A 21,808-nucleotide genomic window follows, 5' to 3' on the forward strand; every position below is an offset into this window, starting at 1 on the left:
GTCCCCTCCAGACGGCAGCTACAGTACCTGACGCGTGTAAGTGACCAAAACACGCGTGCCCCGCGAATTTTTCCACGCAAAACTCCCGCGTGGGAATTACTGATCGCGGTTGAATGCGTGTTGTAATCCGCCTGGGAGGCATGATGTCGGTCGAGGAGATACAACTCTGCAAATTACCCGTGGTCTTCCGTGTGATCGCGTCGTGTATCGTGTTGTAGCGTGTTGTGAATTCTTGTCTCAAAATCAATATCGTTGTGTTTGTTCTGTTAAGTGCATGTACTTAAAACCAAACAAGATGACGATTAACGTAATTGTTGTGTAATTACCGTAATGTAATTATGGTCAACTCAACCAGGGATAGACAGACTCAACGAAGCCTCTAGTACACTGGGACTGAACGACTGCTTGCCCTTTGTGTTTACACTCACTTACAGTAACAGGGATACAGATACACACACCGCACGCGGCGGGCCGAAAATACCCCAAAACTCGGCATTTTAAAATCGCTCCTATTTATTTCAAATTTAAAGTATAGCTCTAAAATTGACTAAACCCTCACCATAGATGAAATAAACAACCAATCATCATAAAAGTGTATTTTAACTTTTATTTTTGCGTTGACGGCCTTTCAAAGTCAAGCTTGCTTTACGCAAGTTCAGCTCCCCTGACACCGTGCATAGCCAGGGTGCTCGCGACGCCCCAGATATTTCACGTGGAATGCACAATAGAAAGCACTGATAATTTCATATGTGCATGTTTTGATCTTCAAAACCCCTCGTCAAAAATAAATGGTACGCGGGCAATTATCCAATTTTGTTTTTAAACCACAAGTGTTCCCCTTTTCGACATAATACTGAAATAATTATATTATAAGCCAGATCAGGCATAGTGGAAAAAATGGGCAATACAGGGACTCGTGGAAACATCGACACTACCCGGCCGCGAAACCCCGGCCAGCTGATGAGCTATAGCGAGCCTAGATAGCGGCCCGATGCTGGCCAGGTAGCCAAACTCTTCAGGTCGTTAGATAGGCCTATATTTTCGCCCTGGGTTTTCGCCGTGTTGAATATCCACTCAGTCGTTGCACTCTAGGAATGCTAAAATTAAATAAAAATGAAAGTAGTTTCTTAAAAGGTCCAATTGATGATTCGATCCTTGAAGGTTGAACAAGTAATTTGTATATTCGATTGACACATCGTGTAGGTCTTCCCGCTTTAAAAATCACCTTGAAACATCAAGGGAATCAAGTTGAAGGTAAATGTATTTTGATATGCATACTTATGTGCAAGATATTATCACAAGACTTGTACATTTTATAGGCCTATCTTGCACATTTCTTACCTGATTTATATTGCTTGTATTGCTTTAAATCATTTCAAGACATAATTTTTGTACATTTCAGCAGTGTTTTTCGTACTTTTGGCACATTTTAGGGTTCCCACTACATTTTTTTACAAGCGTCCGATGACGCGTGACGGCATTTTCTTGTCAGATACGTCATGCTTGTTCTCCATCTCATCATGACAACACATGCGCACCGATGGTATAGGGTCATTAATTTATTTTTTCCATTTTGCATAGACCCTAGAGTGAATGTTGCATCGTATTTCCATTTTAAAACGTAGGCGAGTCATAGTTTTATCTTTGGTATTATATATATCCTGTCCAAAAATGGATGGATGGACCATGCATGGACGCTCAGTGATCCCTTGCGCGATCCATGGACATTTCCCTGCACTGCAGCTCGCCTGCCTGATGCCTACCATGAGCCGAAACACCATCTCTCTCAACCTCACTCGAAGCCTATCGGAGATATCTGTGAAAATCAGGGTGAAGGCAGCCTTTCGGGCTGATATTGTTTCAAAAAGTTCGCATCTCTAATATTCTGGCTGACCACACTAGAAAATTCAATTCAATGAACACAGCTAGCCTTGACATAGATCCCGCATGGAATCCCAGTTCACTATCATTCACAGGGTTCAGCCGGTACATCATCGGATTTAAACATCCATCGCAAAAATGGCTTGGAATTTTGAAATATGCCCCGGGAACCAGTACACCAGGCCTCACTTGCAGTACATGTACAATTTAGTATTTAGCACACCATGACATGGCAACAGCTGCTTTTCTCTGGAATATTGCCAACAAGCCCATACCATTGGTACATGCATCGAGTTGTAACCATGGTAACGCCGGGCGGTGGTCTTTGTGGTCCATGTCCATACCATTGGTACATGTATGTACCATGCATGGAGTTGTAACCATGATAACGCCGGGCGGTGGTCTTTGTGGTCCATGTCCATACCATTCAGTGGTACACGTATGTACCAAGCATGGAGTTGTAACCATGGTAACGCCGGGCGGTGGTCTTTGTGGTGATGTGGTCGATGTCTGGTATATCATGGGTATACATTACAACCCGGGACGTTCAACCAATCAGTGTGGGAAACGAGTTCATATCACTATTTAGGGCTGTGCAATAATTATGAGCCGGGGAGGGGGTGGGGATAAGAATTTTTCGGATTCACTTTACTTCCAAGAATTTTTCCCCATTAGAAATCTATGCCACCATAGGCGTAGATCCCGGGGTGGGGATATGTCCTCCCAATATTTTGCCATGGGGGATGGTCCATACATCCTCCCAGTGGCGTCGCGTCATAGGGGCACGTGTCCTCCCCCCCCCCCCAATTGATTGAAATTATTCCACAGTTTTGCACCATATTTTTACGGGTATTTTCACCAGTTTAGCTTTAATAGGGCACCATTTTTCATTTGTACCATAAACTTATTCTGTTGCCAAAAGGTGCTGATTCACTATACTTTTTTCCAACCCCATCCCCCCCATGTAAAAAACAAATCTATGCCACTGCATGTTACTATACCATGGAAGTACTAGCCTTCCATGTTTCCTTCCTTACATCTTCCCTGATGCTTTATACTAATGACGGGGGAGGGGGAGGCAGGCGCCCGGCGCGTTGTTTCCCAACTAATAATGCTGGCCAATATTTTTAAGTATTAAAATATCTAGTTGTACTACACAGTGGTGTGTAGCCAGTTTATCGGAACGGACGGAGGGGGAATGGCCACAGACTTGCTATATTTTTTGCCAACAGAACCCGATTTTTTTGGGGGGGGGCAGAGCTCAAGAATCTAAAAAAAAAGGGGGAGATTGGGGTGCAGAGGAAACTTTTCCAACAATTTTTCACCGCACGTTTATGGGGCTGGCATTTTCATCGGAAGGGGGGGGGGGTCCAAATTTATAAAAAGTCGGCGCCAATAAAATTGCGACCCCTATTTGACAACAAATATTTTATGACCTCCCCCACCCCCCACCCCTAAACATGCTTAAAACACTATCTATTGTCATCTTGTGACTCCCTATACATTTTGGCCATCAACAATTTATGACTCCCTCCCCCCTTTTTTTCAAAAGTTAATATGAGCCCCAGTATATGGGACCTACCCTCTTCCGAAGAAAATGCCAGCCCCTATATACCAATATCTGTTTCCCTCCCTCTTGCTGCTCCCCTCCCAATTCCCGATACCGTCACTGCGGCATGCGGATAAACATTTTGATATTGAATTTTAAAAGTCAATATCAAAACTATGTTTACACGCACACCTGTGTTGTCGCCGTTCCGTCTGGTTACCATGGTTACATGCACATGGTCCCCAACCGCTCCCCATTAATTATGATCATGATGATAGGTAATCAACGGGTCAAGTATGTTATTTACATCAGGGATGTGAGTCTACTCTCACATCCCTGGTACCATGCATCGAGTTGTAACCATGGTAACGCCGGGCGGTGGTCTTTGTGGTCAATGTGTACAGCCGTTCGGGACAATCCTGTGAGAAGCGAGTTCACATAAGGGACTGTGCAATAATAATGAGCCCGGGGGGAGGGGTAAGAATTTTTTGGCCAGCCGGAAGAAGAAGGGAAACCCGGGTGGGGCGATTTTTGGCAAGCCGGGGGTTGACACACATTCGTGGGGCGCCTTTTAAATAAAATAAAATGCTCTTAAAAAGTTGGTTTTTTTTTTTTTTTCAAATTGGGATCCCGACATTTTTGGCATCTTTAAGGAGGGGGAAAAGATTTGTTGGCAGGCGCAGGGGGGCATTTTTGAAAACTTTTACCCCCTCCCCGGCTCAAAATTATTGCACAGCCCCTCATCATTTTTATTTCATTAAAACGTGTTACACGATTCATATACTGCGCCCTAATTGGTCAGATTGTTATTGGGGTATCAGATTTATGATATTAATGACGGGGGGGTAGACTACCCTGTAGTCCACTTGCCCATTGTGCATACTCTGGATATTGTATTTAAGCTTAAAACTCTGATTTAATTAATGTGTGCACAATTGATAGATTTTCACATCTGATCAGTCACCCTACTCCCTCTGTTTGTTTGAAATTTCGGGGTTCTCTATCAATAAACTGGTAGATTGAGCGAGCCGTTATAATTATGCAAGATAATGTTGCATTCAATTACTTTTATTGTCACTAATCGTCTGATATTTTAACTCTTTATGACCATTTTACTATTGAATACTTTAATTTTAATAAACATCAGTATAATTTTGAGTTCAACGAAATGGGTTCATCATGACTAATAATAACATATTTTAAATAAAATTCGACTATGGCATAGTCTAGGGGGGGGGGGGTTGAGGCAGTCACGTTGTCACAGTTTCCCAACAATATTGCTGGCTAATAATATGTAATGTCTAGTTAATTTGTCTACTACACAGTGGCGTAGCAAGGTTTTCGGGACAGAGGGGGGGGGGGCACAACTTGTAATTTGGTGACGGAAGTTGTGAATTGTTGACCCCGATTTTTATTCCAGAGCGCTCAAGAAGATTGAGTATCAAATTGCTTTGAAAAAAGGGAAACTATCTCAACACTTGCGTAAATGGAGTGTTGATTTTTTTTTTTTTTTTTTGGTTGTAATGTACTGTTTATAAATCACCTTTACATGCTCTTCCTGTACATGTACATGTAATTTAAGTAGGCCCACTTTTGTGGTGGCAGGTAAATCTTGTATGTTCGCATGGTTCAATCTGATATGTTTGGTCACAGAACTTTTGTGTATGTTTGATGTCAATTTGTGATTTGATTGATGTTTAATGATTTATGTATACTTGTTCTAATTTTTTCCAATCATGTGTTTGTGATTTGCTTTTTTCAATAAAAACACAATGACAAAAAAAAGACTTGCATGTTTACTTCTCTGAGATCATAACAGAATCATATGAGGCTACAGAGGAAACTAGACTTAGCTGTGGTCTAAGACCACGAACACAGCCGTGTGGTGACCCCTTAATCACCTTTGACCCCAAAATATATGAAAACCCCATAGACATTGGCTAATGTCAATGCACGTGTCCACGTGGCATCACTTTGCTATGCTTTTTGTGCCAGAAGGGACATTTTGAAGGTATATCGTTTTATACTGGAAGTGACCCCTTATTGACCATTGACCCCAAATGTGTGTACACCATATAGACACTGTGTTATAACAATGCATGTGTGCAAGTGGCGTCACTGTCCTACGTAATTTGTGGAAGAAGAAGCATTTTAAAGGTATTTCGTTTTATACCGGAAGTGACCCCTTAATGACCTTTGACCCCAAATAAAATAATACCACATATAAACTGGGTAACCACAATTCATGTGTGAACATACCGTTACTGTCCTATGTTTTTCTTAGCAAATAAAAAATTTTGAAGGTTTTTCGTTTTATACCGGAAGTGACCCCTTATTGACCTTTGACCCCAAATCTGTGTACACCCCATAGACACTGGGTAATAACAAGGCATGTGTGCAAGTGGCGTCTCTGTCCTACAGAATCTGTGGAAGAAGATGCATTTTAAAGGTATTTCGTTTTATACCGGAAGTGACCCCTTAATGAGATTTGACCCCAAATAAAAAAATACCACATATACATTGGGTAACTGCAGTTCATGTGTGAACATACCGTTACTGTGCTATGTTTTATTTAGCTAATACAAATTTTGAAGGTTTTTCGTTTTATACCGGAAGTGACCCTGAATGACCTTTTGACCCCAAATCTGTGTACACCACATAGACACTGGGTAATAGCAATACATGTGTGCAAGTGGGGTTGCTGTCCGACGTAAGTTGTGGGAGAAGATGCATTTTTAGTTGAAATCACGTTTTTGACCCCTGTGACCCCTGCGTGACCTTTGACCCCGCAAGTTTCATATGACATGTAGGGGCAGGGTCAATGATTATTGTGACCAAGTTAGGTCAAAATCGATGTAAGCGTGTGAGTGCTAGAGCAAATGTAATGGTTGACAGAAAGAAAGAAGAAAGAACCTGTAAGAAAAAAGACACAGCCGTGACTAACGTCACGGCTGTGTAATGACAGGTTCTTCAATACAATGTCAACATCAAGAAATTATTTAGTTTGAAAGTTCTCTGTGATATAAGACATGCACATGCACGTGTTTATGAATAGCAAAAGTACAAGGCTAATTAGAAGATAAATTACAACATGGTTCTTCGTTAAAATGTCAAAATTATAAAGGAAATTTTACAACATGTCAACATGGTAATAATTCATCTTTGTTGAAAGTTCACTGTGATATAATACACACGTAGTCCTGCCCCTCCCCCCTAAAAAGTGACGGCAGGGTTCGCCACTGTTAACATCCGCCGATACAACTAGTACCCTTTGATGGTGCCCCGTCGATAAAAGGAATTTCCTACAAGAAACCACATTGATTTGCGTGTTTTCGTATTCTCTAAACCTGGTAAAAGCGGTAAAATGGCAGCATTAGCTAGCTGTGCCAATGAGTAGATTTGTTTGGCACGCAGCTACCAGGTCCTAGCATGTTTTTTTTTTTTACTAAATGACCAAATATGGGATTGAGTTGGTCAGAAACCCATAAACAGACCTCATCATGGGGGGGGGGGGGAGGGATGATGGTATGGTCTACATGTATCATCCCTTTTCAAAATATCAAGAGGGGGGTTATGTCCGACCCCCCCCCCCATTTGCTAGTAAAGAACACGGGGTAAAGACCTTATTTGCGTGCGTTATCCAGAGGTCAAAATGGCCCAGTCTGCATGGAACAAACTCTTGTTATCTCCATTCAACAGCTTGTCATCAAAATTCCTATAAGACTTGCGTGTTTACTTCTCTGAGATCATAACAGAATAATATGAGGCTACAGAGGAAATGACAGGTTCTTCAATACAATGTCAACATCATGAAATTATTTAGTTTGAAAGTTCTCTGTGATATAAGACATGCACATGCGCGTGTTTATGAATAGCAAAAGTACAAGGCTAATTAGAAGATAAATTACAACATGGTTCTTCGTTAAAATGTCAAAATTATAAAGGAAATTTTACAACATGTCAACATGGTAATAATTCATCTTTGTTGAAAGTTCACTGTGATATAATACACACGTAGTCCTGCCCTCCCCTAAAAAAGTGACGGCAGGGTTCGCCACTGTTAACATCCGCCGATACAACTAGTACCCTTTGATGGTGCCCCGTCGATAAAAGGAATTTCCTACAAGAAACCACATTGATTTGCGTGCTTTCGTATTCTCTAAACCTGGTAAAAGCGGTAAAATGGCAGCATTAGCTAGCTGTGCCAATTAGTAGATTTGTTTGGCACGCAGCTACCAGGTCCTAGCATGTTTTTTAGAGTAACGAAATGACCAAATATGGGATTGAGTTGGTCAGAAACCCATAAGACCTCATCATGGGGGGGATGATGGTATGGTCTACATGTATCATCCCTTTTCAAAATATCAAGAGGGGGTTATGTCCGACCCCCCCATTTGCTAGTAAAGAACACGGGTAAAGACCTTATTTGCGTATGCGTTATCCAGAGGTCAAAATGGCCCAGTCTGCATGGAACAAACTCTTGTTATCGCCATTCAACAGCTTGTCATCAAAATTCCTATAAGACTTGCGTGTTTACTTCTCTGAGATCATAACAGAATAATATGAGGCTACAGAGGAAATGACAGGTTCTTCAATACAATGTCAACATCAAGAAATTATTTAGTTTGAAAGTTCTCTGTGATATAAGACATGCACATGCGCGTGTTTATGAATAGCAAAAGTACAAGGCTAATTAGAAGATAAATTACAACATGGTTCTTCGTTAAAATGTCAAAATTATAAAGGAAATTTTACAACATGTCAACATGGTAATAATTCATCTTTGTTGAAAGTTCACTGTGATAAATACACACGTAGTCCTGCCCCTCCCCCCTAAAAAGTGACAGGGTTCGCCACTGTTAACATCCGCCGATACAACTAGTACCCTTTGATGGTGCCCGTCGATAGAAGGAATTTCCTACAAGAAACCACATTGATTTGCGTGCGTTCGTATTCCCTAAACATGGTAAAAGCGGTAAAATGGCAGCATTAGCTAGCTGTGCCAATGAGTAGATTTGTTTGGCACGCAGCTATAGGTCCTAGCATTAGAGTAACGAAATGACCAAATATGGGATTGAGTTGGTCAGAAACCCATAAACAGACCTCATCATGGGGGGATGATGGTATGGTCTACATGTATCATCCCTTTTCAAAATATCAAGAGGGGGTTATGTCCGACCCCCCCATTTGCTAGTAAAGAACACGGGTAAAGACCTTATTTGCGTATGCGTTATCCAGAGGTCAAAATGGCCCAGTCTGGGACAAACTCTTGTTATCTCCATTCAACAGCTTGTCATCAAAATTCCTATAAGACTTGCGTGTTTACTTCTGAGATCATAACAGAATAATATGAGGCTACAGAGGAAATGACAGGTTCTTCAATACAATGTCAATATCAAGAAATTATTTAGTTTGAAAGTTCTCTATGATATAAGACATGCACATGCGCGTGTTTATGAATAGCAAAAGTACAAGGCTAATTAGAAGATAAATTACAACATGATTCTTCGTTAAAATGTCAAAATTATAAAGGAAATTTTACAACATGCCAACATGGTAATAATTCATCTTTGTTGAAAGTTCACTGTGATATAATACACACGTAGTCCTGCCCCTCCCCCCTAAAAAGTGACAGGGTTCGCCACTGTTAACATCCGCCGATACAACTAGTACCCTTTGATGGTGCCCCGTCGATAGAAGGAATTTCCTACAAGAAACCACATTGATTTGCGTGCTTTCGTATTCTCTAAACATGGTAAAAGCGGTAAAATGGCAGCATTAGCTAGCTGTGCCAATGAGTAGATTTGTTTGGCACGCAGCTATAGGTCCTAGCATTAGAGTAACGAAATGACCAAATATGGGATTGAGTTGGTCAGAAACCCATAAACAGACCTCATCATGGGGGGGATGATGGTATGGTCTACATGTATCATCCCTTTTCAAAATATCAAGAGGGGGTTATGTCCGACCCCCCATTTGCTAGTAAAGAACACGGGTAAAGACCTTATTTGCGTATGCGTTATCCAGAGGTCAAAATGGCCCAGTCTGGGACAAACTCTTGTTATCTCCATTCAACAGCTTGTCATCAAAATTCCTATAAGACTTGCGTGTTTACTTCTGAGATCATAACAGAATAATATGAGGCTACAGAGGAAATGACAGGTTCTTCAATACAATGTCAACATCAAGAAATTATTTAGTTTGAAAGTTCTCTATGATATAAGACATGCACATGCGCGTGTTTATGAATAGCAAAAGTACAAGGCTAATTAGAAGATAAATTACAACATGATTCTTCGTTAAAATGTCAAAATTATAAAGGAAATTTTACAACATGCCAAAATGGTAATAATTCATCTTTGTTGAAAGTTCACTGTGATATAATACACACGTAGTCCTGCCCCTCCCCCCTAAAAAGTGACGGCAGGGTTCGCCACTGTTAACATCCGCCGATACAACTAGTACCCTTTGATGGTGCCCCGTCGATAGAAGGAATTTCCTACAAGAAACCACATTGATTTGCGTGCTTTCGTATTCTCTAAACATGGTAAACGCGATAAAATGGCAGCATTAGCTAGCTGTGCCAATGAGTACATGTAGTTTTGTTTGGCACGCAGTTACATCGTATCACGCACAAACACAAAACGTTTGGCAGAAAACGGATCTGAAAATAGCATTCCAAAAACTTTTTAGGAAACTTACCGCAAAACATTATAAACATGATGTTTTTTAGACCCCTAAGTGTTGACAAAATATTTTTCAATATTATTTTAAAAAAATTTCACGATCTTTATATAGCCCAGCATAATTATGTTACTCAATAAAACGTTTTGAATTAACGTTCGGTACAAGGTCCTAGTAAGTAGTATGTTTTTTAGAATAACGAAATGACCAAATAAATGAAATATGGGATTGAGTTGGTCAGAAACCCATACACATGATAAATAGACCTCATCATTGGGGGGGGCGATGATGGCATGGTCTATCATCCCTTTTCAAAATATCGAGAGGGGGAGTGGGTTATGTCCACCCCTCCCATTTGCTACAAGGTCCTAGCATGTTTTTTAGAGTAACGAAATGACCAAATATGGGATTGAGTTGGTCAGAAACCCATAAGACCTCATCATGGGGGGGGATGATGGTATGGTCTACATGTATCATCCCTTTTCAAAATATCAAGAGGGGGGTTATGTCCGACCCCCTCCCAATTGCTAGTAAAGACCTTATTTGCGTGCGTTATCCAGAGGTCAAAATGGTCCAGTCTGGGGCAAACTCTTGTTATCTCCATTCAACAGCTTGTCATCAAAATTCCTATAAGACTTATAAGACTATAATATGAGGCTACTGAGGAAATGACAGGTTCTTCAATACAATGTCAACATCAAGAAATCATTTAGCTGGAAAGTTCTCTGTGATATAAGACATGCGCGTGTTTATGAATAGCAAAAGTACAAGGCTAATTAGAAGATAAATTACAACATGGTAATAATTCATCTTTGTTGAAAGTTCACTGTGATATAATACACACGTAGTCCTTCCCCCTCCCCCCTAAAAAGTGACGGCAGGTTCGCCACTGTTAACATCCGCCGATACAACTAGTACCCTTTGATGAAGGATTCGACGATCTCCAGAATGAAGTAGCACCGCTCAGTTATGGGGAGGTCTCCACGCAGTTTCTACAGGATTTGGAGAAGAAGGCAAAGCTGCAACCAGATAGGCCATATGTTAGAAGAGCTCGCAGATGTCTCTACTTTTAAGCAATAGCCACTATTATTAACCAAACGGCTCTTTTCAGAGCCACCAAAACATCCAAAAAGAGAGATGCATGTGTCAATTAGATAAATGAATATGAGTAATGAATTTTGACTATTGCAATTGCAATGTTGTTTGGGGAAGATGTAACAAAACCCTTAGTAATAAAGAATGTAACAAAACCCGTATAGTAACAAACTTCAAGTCTTACAAAACAGAGCAGCAAAAATGATTACAGGTCGAGTCAAGTACAGAAGCGTTAAATGTTTTAAACTGGAAAAATCTTGAAGAAAAGTTATACATGAACGAAGCAGTTACAATGCATAAAATTGTAAACAATCAAGCACCGAAATATCTGTCCAATAGATTTGTTAAAAAAGAAACTTGTCAACATGATCATAAAAAAGTATGGTCCCTGTTTTTTTATTTCCCAAAAGTCCTAGCTTCAAAAAGGTGTTTGCAATGTATTTGTTGTAAATGATAACCAATACCTTCTGTACATGTTTTTTTTTTCAGAACAATGTGAGAAACAAAGTAAGGAAGCAAATAGGAAAAAGGTCTAAAATATTTGAAAATCTCCAAAAATCGGTGAGAGCATCGTACGCATGGAGCGGCCGCCACCGTGAAATTGGATGACAAGGCCGTCACCGCGTGTACTCGTTGAGTGCGTGTTTATGCCAACGTCACGCAATTTACAGTAGAAGGTGCGATTATAAATAGAATGTAGATATCTCTTCAGATTAGCTCAGATTTTATTGTCCTAGTTCTAATTTTTGAAATGTTCACTGGTAACATGCCTCTTTTCTTTTAAGGGGGGGGGGGTGGTATCAACCATTGTATATACGAGTGTTAATCTTGAAATACATTGATTTCACCGTACCTGATCGTTTAGACAAACGATAAAATCAAAGTGAAAAGGTGCAATAACTTAAAACATTGTTTTATTCCAATAAATGGCATAAAGTGTTTTTAAACAAACAAACAAACGAGCTAATCAAACAAACAAACAAGCGAATCATTCATCTTTCTTTTCGTCAAAAGAAAGATGAATGATTCGCTTTTTTTAGTAAACTCATTATGAAATTTGTAGTTTGTTTTAAAATCATCAAAGAAAGATGAATGTTCTGTTTCTAAGTTCAACTCAAAATTTAATAAAAAATATAGTGTTATATAGTTTGTTTTAAATCAACGAAGAAAGCGGACCTTAATTTTTGAGGGGCTCGATTGCACCAGAGAGCTCCTAACAACATTTCAGGAGTACGTTCTAATAGTGAGGGAGTGAGAGCCCTAGATAGGGTGTCTGCTGGAATTAATTCCTCAATCGACAATTTTGTACTGGTAGACGTGGCCTTAAATATTCAATCACATATCCAAAATCGCCAAAATCCACCCTGGGCAAAAAAATCTACAGGCATTTGAAAATCACTATTTTCAGTAAAATGAACAAATCACGAACGTTTCCGACTGTAAGCCGCATTTTCGCAAACATGGTCAATGCGTCCGCTTATCGTTTTGTATTTGCGTGCGCGCTATAAGTGAGCGTATTGGCGTTGCGTACTGCGTAAAACCGAATTTAAACCAAAGCGTCGCGTCATGCACACAACACACAAAGTCGGTGACTAATTGATTGACATGTAATTGATTGACGGCTTGCATTGATTTCGCTATAATTGCCCTGTGATTGTCACCTGTTATAGTGTGCCCTTAAATGACGGGAGTTCCATAAAAGGTAAAACTTTTAATTACTTTTAGTTATTCTTTTAATATCGTAACTAAGAATAAAACGGTCCTAAAACGTCACGTAACCACGATTCATTGTTAGTATAATGATAACAGTATGTAGGCCTATACACTGTAAAATATTACCGTTATTTTTCGGGACTTTCCCGTACACTTTACGCTATTTACCGTAAAAATGAAATACTATTTCACTAAAAATAGGCATGTTAGTACCGTTTAGAATGTAGTTGTTTAAATTTTTTTGGGGTGGGTGGGTGTGTAAAGTGTTGCATTTTCGATTTTTAAATACGGTAGTAAACAGCCCGGGTAAACAGCCGTATTGTCCCAATATATTGTGTTTAAATGTAAAACAACAGTAATTTTAACGGTATACTGTTGCCAACAAAATTGCCAGGTATTTTACCGTAAGACGTAAGTGATTTCTACTCTACGCCTATTTTTACATGATTATGGGCATTTTACCGTGTACTTTATGGTCAAATTTTTACTGTCATGACTGTGTATCTCAATATGACGCGCCTTGGGGAAAGAAATACGAGCTAGTAAAGGGCCATTCCTGATGGAACTAAATTCCACTTTAGACCAGGTCTAACTTTAGACCTGGTCTAACTTGTTTGTGCATACGATTAGGGTCTAAACAAAAACAAACTTAACAGCTGGAGGAACGCCCGGCAATAATGTAATTATATTTCTTTCCGTAGAAAATGTAGGCCTATCTGACTTTGTGAAAAAGATCTTAAAGTATATAGGCCTATAGCCTACACCAGATTCTTCTGGTGCCGCCATTGGTTATGAACACGATTTATAGGCCTACCTTTTCTAGTGTATGCTTTATATAAACCTTTTCGAACCTTTTGCGAATAATATCGAAAACGTTTTGTGTTTGCTGGGATTATTATAGTAGGCCTATCATAATTAGGACCTCTATTCCGCTTTTTTTCTTTATGATAGAATTGGCGGTTGCAGATGATTTGAAAAACTAGGCGTGGATTTGCATGCAGTAGGGAGAGCGGGAGTGTTAGCCCTATATTTTTCTGACCAGCCTAGCGATGCCAATTTTAAGGTTTAGGGATAACCTGATTTGCCCATGTGAAAGCCATATGTCTTGGCCTATATACGGCCACAATCCCAGAACTATAGGCCTTACAATAGCAACAGGGTAGAGCAAACAAAAAAGTTTTGCAAAGTGGCGAACTTGCCCCCATATTGGGGCAGGTTCGCCCAGGGGTAAGTTCACCCTAATCACAAAACAAGGTTTAAACATTGCATAGCAATAACATATTAAATGCAAACATTTAGCAAGAGTATACAGGGCATTCATTCTCTTCTGGGGAGTCACTAAATTTGTTGCAGGGGTCGGGTCAGGGTAAAATGTAGGGGTCCAAAGTGAGTTTAAACGTATCATGTTTACAACTTCGGGGAGATTATGGATTAGGACATAAGCGGTAGTATGAGTAATACTGATACCACATAACTTTAAAAAACATGCTTTTCAGTAGTTTTACCTTGTTTAATGGTATAATTATCAATAGTTTGCATAATACGCTGATGGGGCATGTCCGCCCTCCAGTTTCGGGGAACTCCGCGCGGGGAAGACATGGCGCGAACATGCCCCATCCTCAAAAGGCTTAACGTGCCCCTTGTGCTATATTTTTGTATTTTCTTCAGGGTACACAAAATACAAATCGAATAAGGAGTTTATAACTACATTAAATATTTGACAAATCCCATATGTTCCCAATACAGATTTCCATTAAAACCATCTGTATTTATATATCAATGATAATAGGCCTACAACATTATTAATGCAAGAAAATATTACGTTTTGGTGTACTTTTTTTTATTTTGGCTAGTTTTGATTTTGTTTTGTTCTCTGACTAAGAAATTTCAAACATGCTCGAGGCTACGATTTAGTCAATATCCCTTTTGAGAAAAATTGAATAGGCCTACATTATCAAAAGCTTCAATATTTAAATATTATTTTTTTAATAGGCCTATGTAAACCTTGCCTATTTGTTTTCACAAAATCCACTGTAAGAAATAAATAAATACGGTACATCTAAAACATACTATATAGCTGTCATATTTTGTACGTGTTCTTGCTACATGGTTTGAAATAGACCCAATGGAGGTTTACTGTTTAATTTGTAGGTTAAATATACACAGGCCTAAATAAATATATCGGTAGGCCTATTGTAGTGTTTCTCGTCTCAGCCCGATTCCTTTTTTGAGATTTTTTCAATTTTAGTCCAAGCTTATTATTTTGAAATTCAGTTGTGATGTTTCTTTTAGGTCTTGCAATGAACACTTTTGGAAGGTTTTGTGGCCTCCCCCCGGGGGCCTACTTCTCAGAACAACAAAATAACTAAACCCTCTTCCTTTTTACAGACATATACGCTGAAACAGCGTATAATAAGTTTATTTGCATTTGCACTGATTTTGCGATCAAAATAAGAAATAAAAAAAGCAACCTTTCCTCTTTGTTGTTTTAAAAACTCGGACGAGCAATAGGCCTACTTGGCCTTATTTATTACAATTGTGGGTCTTTAAAAGCTTATCAATTTTGAACCGTCTATAGGCTACGCATCTAAAATTATCAATGATTAATATATAATTCCATAAAGCAGGCAGCGCAGCGCCTATAATCATTTAGACTAATAATACATACTGTTGTAATTTGTATACATACCTTTGAAATAATAATTATGCTGAAGATTCCAACTAACAAACGCATTTCGTTGGTAAAACAAACGTAAACAGGTGAGTGGTATTTGCAATCAACTTTACTATGCTGCAAACCGTGTGTCAGCGGAAGGATAATAAATAAAATGTGAGTCAGCTGTAAACGGTGTATGCGCACTATACGCAAAATTTGTCGCTCATGTGTCAGCAGCGTAATGCCGTCGCGATAGTCGCGTGCGAATTACGCTTCGCAATTGTATTTTGATTTACGTCTTCGAATTAAACTTGCCCAAAGTTAGAATAAGTGCAACTTTCAAGGGGTTATAAAAAAATTTGCCCAAAGTAGATTTTAGTCGATTTTTGTTATACAATACTACAATATACTCTGCATCCATTGATAAAAAAATCGTCGATTGAGGAATTAATTCTACCTAAACTGCCTTCACTCCCTGACTATAATAATACAGATATTAAAAGATTGAGCTCCTTGTTGAGCACCTTAGTAAACTCAGGAGAGTGATTAACAGAGCTCCTGCAATTCTCAAAAATGAAGGCCTGTAAAGATAAATGTACAAAAGGCAAACTGTTTCATATTTGTTGCAACTCATCAAAGATAGATGAACGATTTCATATTTTCTTATGCTCTTCAAACTCATCAAAGAAAGATTTGTTTAAAATACGATATTTATGAAATTGTTTTTAGCTTTACCTTTACTAAATTATTTTTTCTGGTCCAAAGAAAAACAGGGTTTGATTCTATATATACTTATCAAAGAAAGAAGACTATTTCGTTTGCTTTCGTTCAATTTAAACTTATCAAAGAAAGATTACCATTTTATTTTATTTTATTTTATTTTGGTTAAAAGTCATCTCAGATAGATGATTGTTTTGTAAAATGTTTAATTTTGTTTTATCACTGTGTTTTGTTTTGATTTATCAAATATAGTTTGATTTTGTTTGTATTTTGTTTGAAAATGGTTTGGTTTTGGATAGTTCACTTCTGATGAAAGAAAATTGTTAACTTGTTTTATCAAATCCACAACAACAAAAAAACCCGTCTTGATCTGAGCACGCAACACGTGTCAATCTATAAAAGCCAAAGTAGACCATCAACATGATAAAAACATTGCAAAGGGCTTTGTGGTTGCCGACATAACACACGCATTCATGCACTTGTTGTCATTGCAACCATGGCAACTAAATACGATATTCCGTCAAGTAGGGTAAACGTTGTTTGGGGGTCATTGGGTACAACAGAATGAAAAAGGGATCATTGGGTACTATAACATTTTGAATACTAGTATTAAGGGTCATTGCACGTAGGCCTATAACTTTTCAAAAAAGGGTCATTGGGTAGAAAATTTTGAAAAAATGCAGCAAAATTCTATTTCTGGTTTCAAATTTCCAATACAAATTTGCTAAAATAAGATACTTTGAAAGTTTCCGCATTATTTTGTGGCGGCATTTTGAATTTTGTGGCGGCATTTTGATGATGCATTTCTAAAAGTGGTTCAAGTAAAGTGTTTGGATGCGAGCCGTTAGACCAATAGGCCTATAAAATAAACGCCGTGTCAGACAAGTCTTTGAACATGGCAAAAGCTCGAAGTCAGCAAAAACATCTAAATCCAACGATGCTGAGGTCTTCATCAGTGCTCGGGCCCCAGTGGTTAGATATACACGTTTGTGCTAATGTTTTCTAATCAGAAACGAGTCTCCGAGTATTTCTAATTTTTACTATTGGTCTAACGGCACGCATCCAAACACTTTACTTGGGTCATTGGGTAGCCGCGACCAAAAAGAGGCGTCATTGGGTAGCCGCCTTAAAAAAAAGGGGGGGGGGGTCATCGGGTATGACTTTTCAAAAAGGGGGTCATTGGGTATAGTCAACAACCCATTTGTAAAATTGTAAAAATGTTTCAAAGAATATATCAAGTGGCCAGGCTTCATTTTGTTTTTAATATAACATTTAAAAGAAAGCTAGATAATACCCCTCCAGAGGGAGGGCTAGGGGTCTCTTCCTGGTTGAAGGTATACGGGAATACATGTGCCACGGGTTTGGGGTACCTTTACAGCGATTTTGGTATATCGATGGCTGGGTTTTCAGCGAAGACCAATGCGCCAAATGGGCGCATTTTGGCACAGTAATAGTACAGATCAAGTCAGCATCCGAAAGTCTGCGTGGGACATCCCGTACACCATGTTTAAGACCCCTCCTCCCGGTATTTGTTTATTTACTTGTTCGAGTTTTTCTTACGTGGATTAAAACAACAACAATTAACAAACACCCCCCCCCCATGGGGCAGGCCATTTACGTTTGAGGTATTTGTTTATTTACTTGTTCGAGTTTTTCTTCCGTGGATTAAAACAACAACAATTAACAAACCCCCCCCCCCCATGGGGCAGGCCATTTACGTTTGAGGTCTAATGACCTGCCCCTTTTTTCTTTGCCAAAAGAAGGAGGAAGCAGGCCGTTATACTATATGCACAGTCTTCCGTCTTTTGAGGTGTAGCCTGCCCCATTGGGGGGAGGGTTGGAGGGTGAAACAAAAACAATTTTCACCTTTTGACTTTGAGGTCTTATGAAATCGAGTAGGCCTATGCAAAAAAAAAAAAAAAAAAAATCAAAAAAAATCTAACTTTTGAGGTCTATATAATTAAATGTTATGTCCAATTTCTTTTAGGCCCCTATTTTTAATCCCTGCTTATTAATTCCCCATCATAATTACCCCTCCCCCCCACCCCACCCAAGGTCTTAGCCTGCGATACGTCCATCGGTCTCCATGAGCCAGTTTGGTTTATTGGTTACACTCCCTCCATGTGGGGGTGGGGGAGCGGAACCAAACTGGCTGCTTTGGAGACTTACTTCCCAAGACGGGTAATTAAAAAAGTGGACGGATACAAAACCCGGGATACAAAAATTTTAAAGCCGTCTGAAAGAGAGCAGTTTCACAACCAAAGGAAAAAAAGGCTTTCACAAATGATGCAACAAATTGTTGTGTCTCTGCTTCTCAAAAATCTCCTTGTCAACCAACCCCCAAACATCGTTATCAATGCAGTCCTGTTTTTTGTTTTTTTGTTGTTGTTTTTCGCGAACGTTGATGAAATAGACCCTGGGATTCCTGTGAAAAATTTTACCAGGGGTCTGCGATTCACGTGTGTGCTGCCATGACTATATGTAACTACATATCACGCCCAAATTATTAGCGTCATTCGTGCATTGGGCGGGGATGAAGGGCACAGAAACGGCAACATTAGACATTCCAGAGTGTGGCACAAAACACCCAAAAATCCGCCCCTTCCACAAAGGTTTTTTGCAGTACGTTATGTTTACGCCCAGTTTGGGCGCATGCAGCAAAATCTTACGTGAATGTTTTGAAGGCCTATGTCTTAAGCAACTTGAAGTTGGAAGTTCCCACGGAAGTTGTGAGCTATTTTTAACACCACCAATGCGATTGCGTTTTGCTCCTGCATCCACCATCAGGTACAATGTAAATGATGAAGCAGCGACAAAAGCATGCACAGTCAAGTATAGGCCTAGGCTATTACTCGTTCCTCTGTTCAATATAAAATAAAAATGCATTTTGGAATAAATACATACAATTTGCGTAAACCTATATTGTAAAAGGTAACATGATGATCTCATAATACGCAGTTTATCTGGCCCAAGATTTCGTTTCAACATCGAATTCAAGAGCTAGATAGATAGAGCATGGAAAATCACGGGTGTGTGTGTGTGGGGGGGGTCACTAACGACCGCAATGGCTACATCGCAGTTGTTCGCGGGAAATCAGATCAGACCTTGATCTATGGGGGAAAAATGGACGGATAACTTTGATATCCTGGCTAAGACCCTGCGGACACCCCTGATTACCCTTCAACTGACCCAACATCGAGTGCATCGAGTGATCACAGGTGGTGTATGACGTGCATTCCCTAAATTCAGTAAATTTTCATCGTCAACCGTGTATTTGAATGGGATTATTTTGAAATTTTAAAACGCTTGAAATATCACAAACAAATAGGCCTATGTTGATAAATAATATAAATACAAGCTAAAACCGTTGGGGTTCGATAATGAACCCCACAAAACTAACCGAGTATATGGAAAATGCCATACGGCCGGGCGGTTTCACGAGTTGCCGGCTCGATCATGTCATCCGCCGCCTGGAGTGATCACGTGCAGGTAAGAGGCTCCATCTAGTGATCCAACCAATTACATCTCTTTATTCTCGGATGACGTATGCCCTAATGTTGATTATTGCCGCGACCACGTGCGGAAATAGGCACACCCCACCCGACCCATCTATTGTCTTTCGACTTATCTTCCATCCAGGGTCAGATGCATAAATCATAAACAAACACAAAAACCGTCATCGTCATTTCGTTTCTACAAATCCTCGTGTCACATAAATCCTCCCTCCATTCTCGGTAATTTCTCGCCCAAAAAAGGCGGGACTACATGTATGCTCGCGTCAGTACGGTACTTTAAAAGGCTCCTTATTTGCTTTCTACATTGGCACTGGTTATCATAGTTTGAAAGGAACTTTCATGCGGGTTTACATGACGCACCGCTTTGATTATTGCGTGTATGGGGGATCTCCCCCTTCCTATCAGTCCGAACTGACGGTGTCCATGCATGCGTACTGCCCGTGTTATTTTAAATACTTTTTTATGTTACGAAAAAAAAAAATTAAATTTCGCAGAATCATGTTCATAATATGGTTAAATTGACTGTTTTAAACTATCATTTAAAACTAAAAAGAGTGAAATACGAAAATAATGTGTAGGACTTTCGGTCCGTGTTTTGCACAGCATTGAGCTCTGTGAGCGCTGGCTACTCAGATATAGATAACATGAATTTCTCCAAGGTAGCGAGTGAACATGATTGAAATTAAATATCATAATTCAATACCCTGCGTGAAAAACTGAACATTTATACATGCATATGAATCGGCACTAAAAATTACCGGCGTATGCCTTTTTTGATGAATGGAAGATTCATGATTGGTTGGTGCATTTCAATGGACGGTGACCGGCGATGATAAACATATAAACGGGTAAATCATGTTATCGAAAACTTTTTAAGTGTTTATTGACATAGCAAATTAGCACTTCACACTTGGTAATTTCGTCAGCAGCTACATTATCACTAAAGCGTGTTCTACCGTGAGATCGCGTGTTGTACCGTGAGATCGCGGTAGCTTGGGGCCGGATGCCAAACACCCGAGAATTCTCGGGACAGACGTTTGAGACCACTTATTGTCAACACGCGTGTTATAATAAGGATTTTCAACACGCAAATAACACGGCAAAAAAAGCGTGGCACGCGGTCACTTACACGTGTCAGGTACTGTATGTTTTACACAGCAAAAATTCAATTTAATTTTTTTAATGGTTCCTGAGGGTTTGACGCTCTAATATTTTGAGAATTATTGACACACCATCTGAACTTTGAAATGATAATGAATTTGCATGAAATAAATGAGTTTGAATTTTGACCCCTTTTGGGACTCAATGTTGTCATTTATAATGAAATAGCCCATAACAAACACCAAATTGGTGTCGATGACCTGACATGCATGCATTCTTTTGTGATGGTCTTTCAATTTGTACCGAGTGTCCTTGGCAGACTTGACTATGCTTGGTCATGAAAGGATTCAATAGATAACCTCTGCCCCACTAATCCCCAGCTATTGTCTGAAATTGCACCTCGGAAGATATATTATAACAACTCAGTCCCTCAAATGATAGTCATATAACGACCAAAAGATAAATGACTGACTATCATTGAGGACTGAGTTCCGCAGTCTAGTATCCACACAGTCACACAGATACAGATACAGAGTACACAAGTAAAAAAAAAAAATTTGGATGATTAAATTTTTTCATGTTCATTCAGTATTTGTTCACATCACATTTCTTGGCAGTTGCGCCAGAGGACGATATGAAATCAGGACAGAGGAAAGTGAAATAAAAAATTAATGCAATATAAGAGAAAGCTTACCAAAATACTCGCTTAGCCTTACATGCACTACACAGACGTGGCAATGTAAGCTTTTGCAACCATGGGCGCTGACATTTTGAATGAGGAACTATGGGAAAATATTTGAGCTCGTTCGCTTGGCAAAGTTTCCTACTTGACATTTTTTGCTTATTTTTTTAAATATATGAACGTTTTGAATAAAAATAAATTTATTTGATATT

The 21,808-nt window shown here is 39.3% G+C and overlaps 1 protein-coding gene across 1 annotated transcript in view; it reads right to left on the bottom strand.

The window, feature by feature from the left end:
• The window catches only part of LOC140160537 (cytochrome c oxidase assembly factor 5-like), a 41,563-nt gene extending 19,869 nt beyond the window's left edge, over positions 1 to 21,694 (bottom strand). The window contains exon 1 of the mRNA XM_072183777.1: positions 21,609 to 21,694. The gene's annotated coding sequence lies outside the window, so the exon portion shown is untranslated. The remainder of the gene's footprint in view (positions 1 to 21,608) is intronic.
• Between the last annotated feature and the right edge of the window lie 114 nt (positions 21,695 to 21,808).

This window comes from Amphiura filiformis, chromosome 9, assembly GCF_039555335.1.
Source record: "Amphiura filiformis chromosome 9, Afil_fr2py, whole genome shotgun sequence".
NCBI lineage: Eukaryota > Metazoa > Echinodermata > Ophiuroidea > Amphilepidida > Amphiuridae > Amphiura > Amphiura filiformis.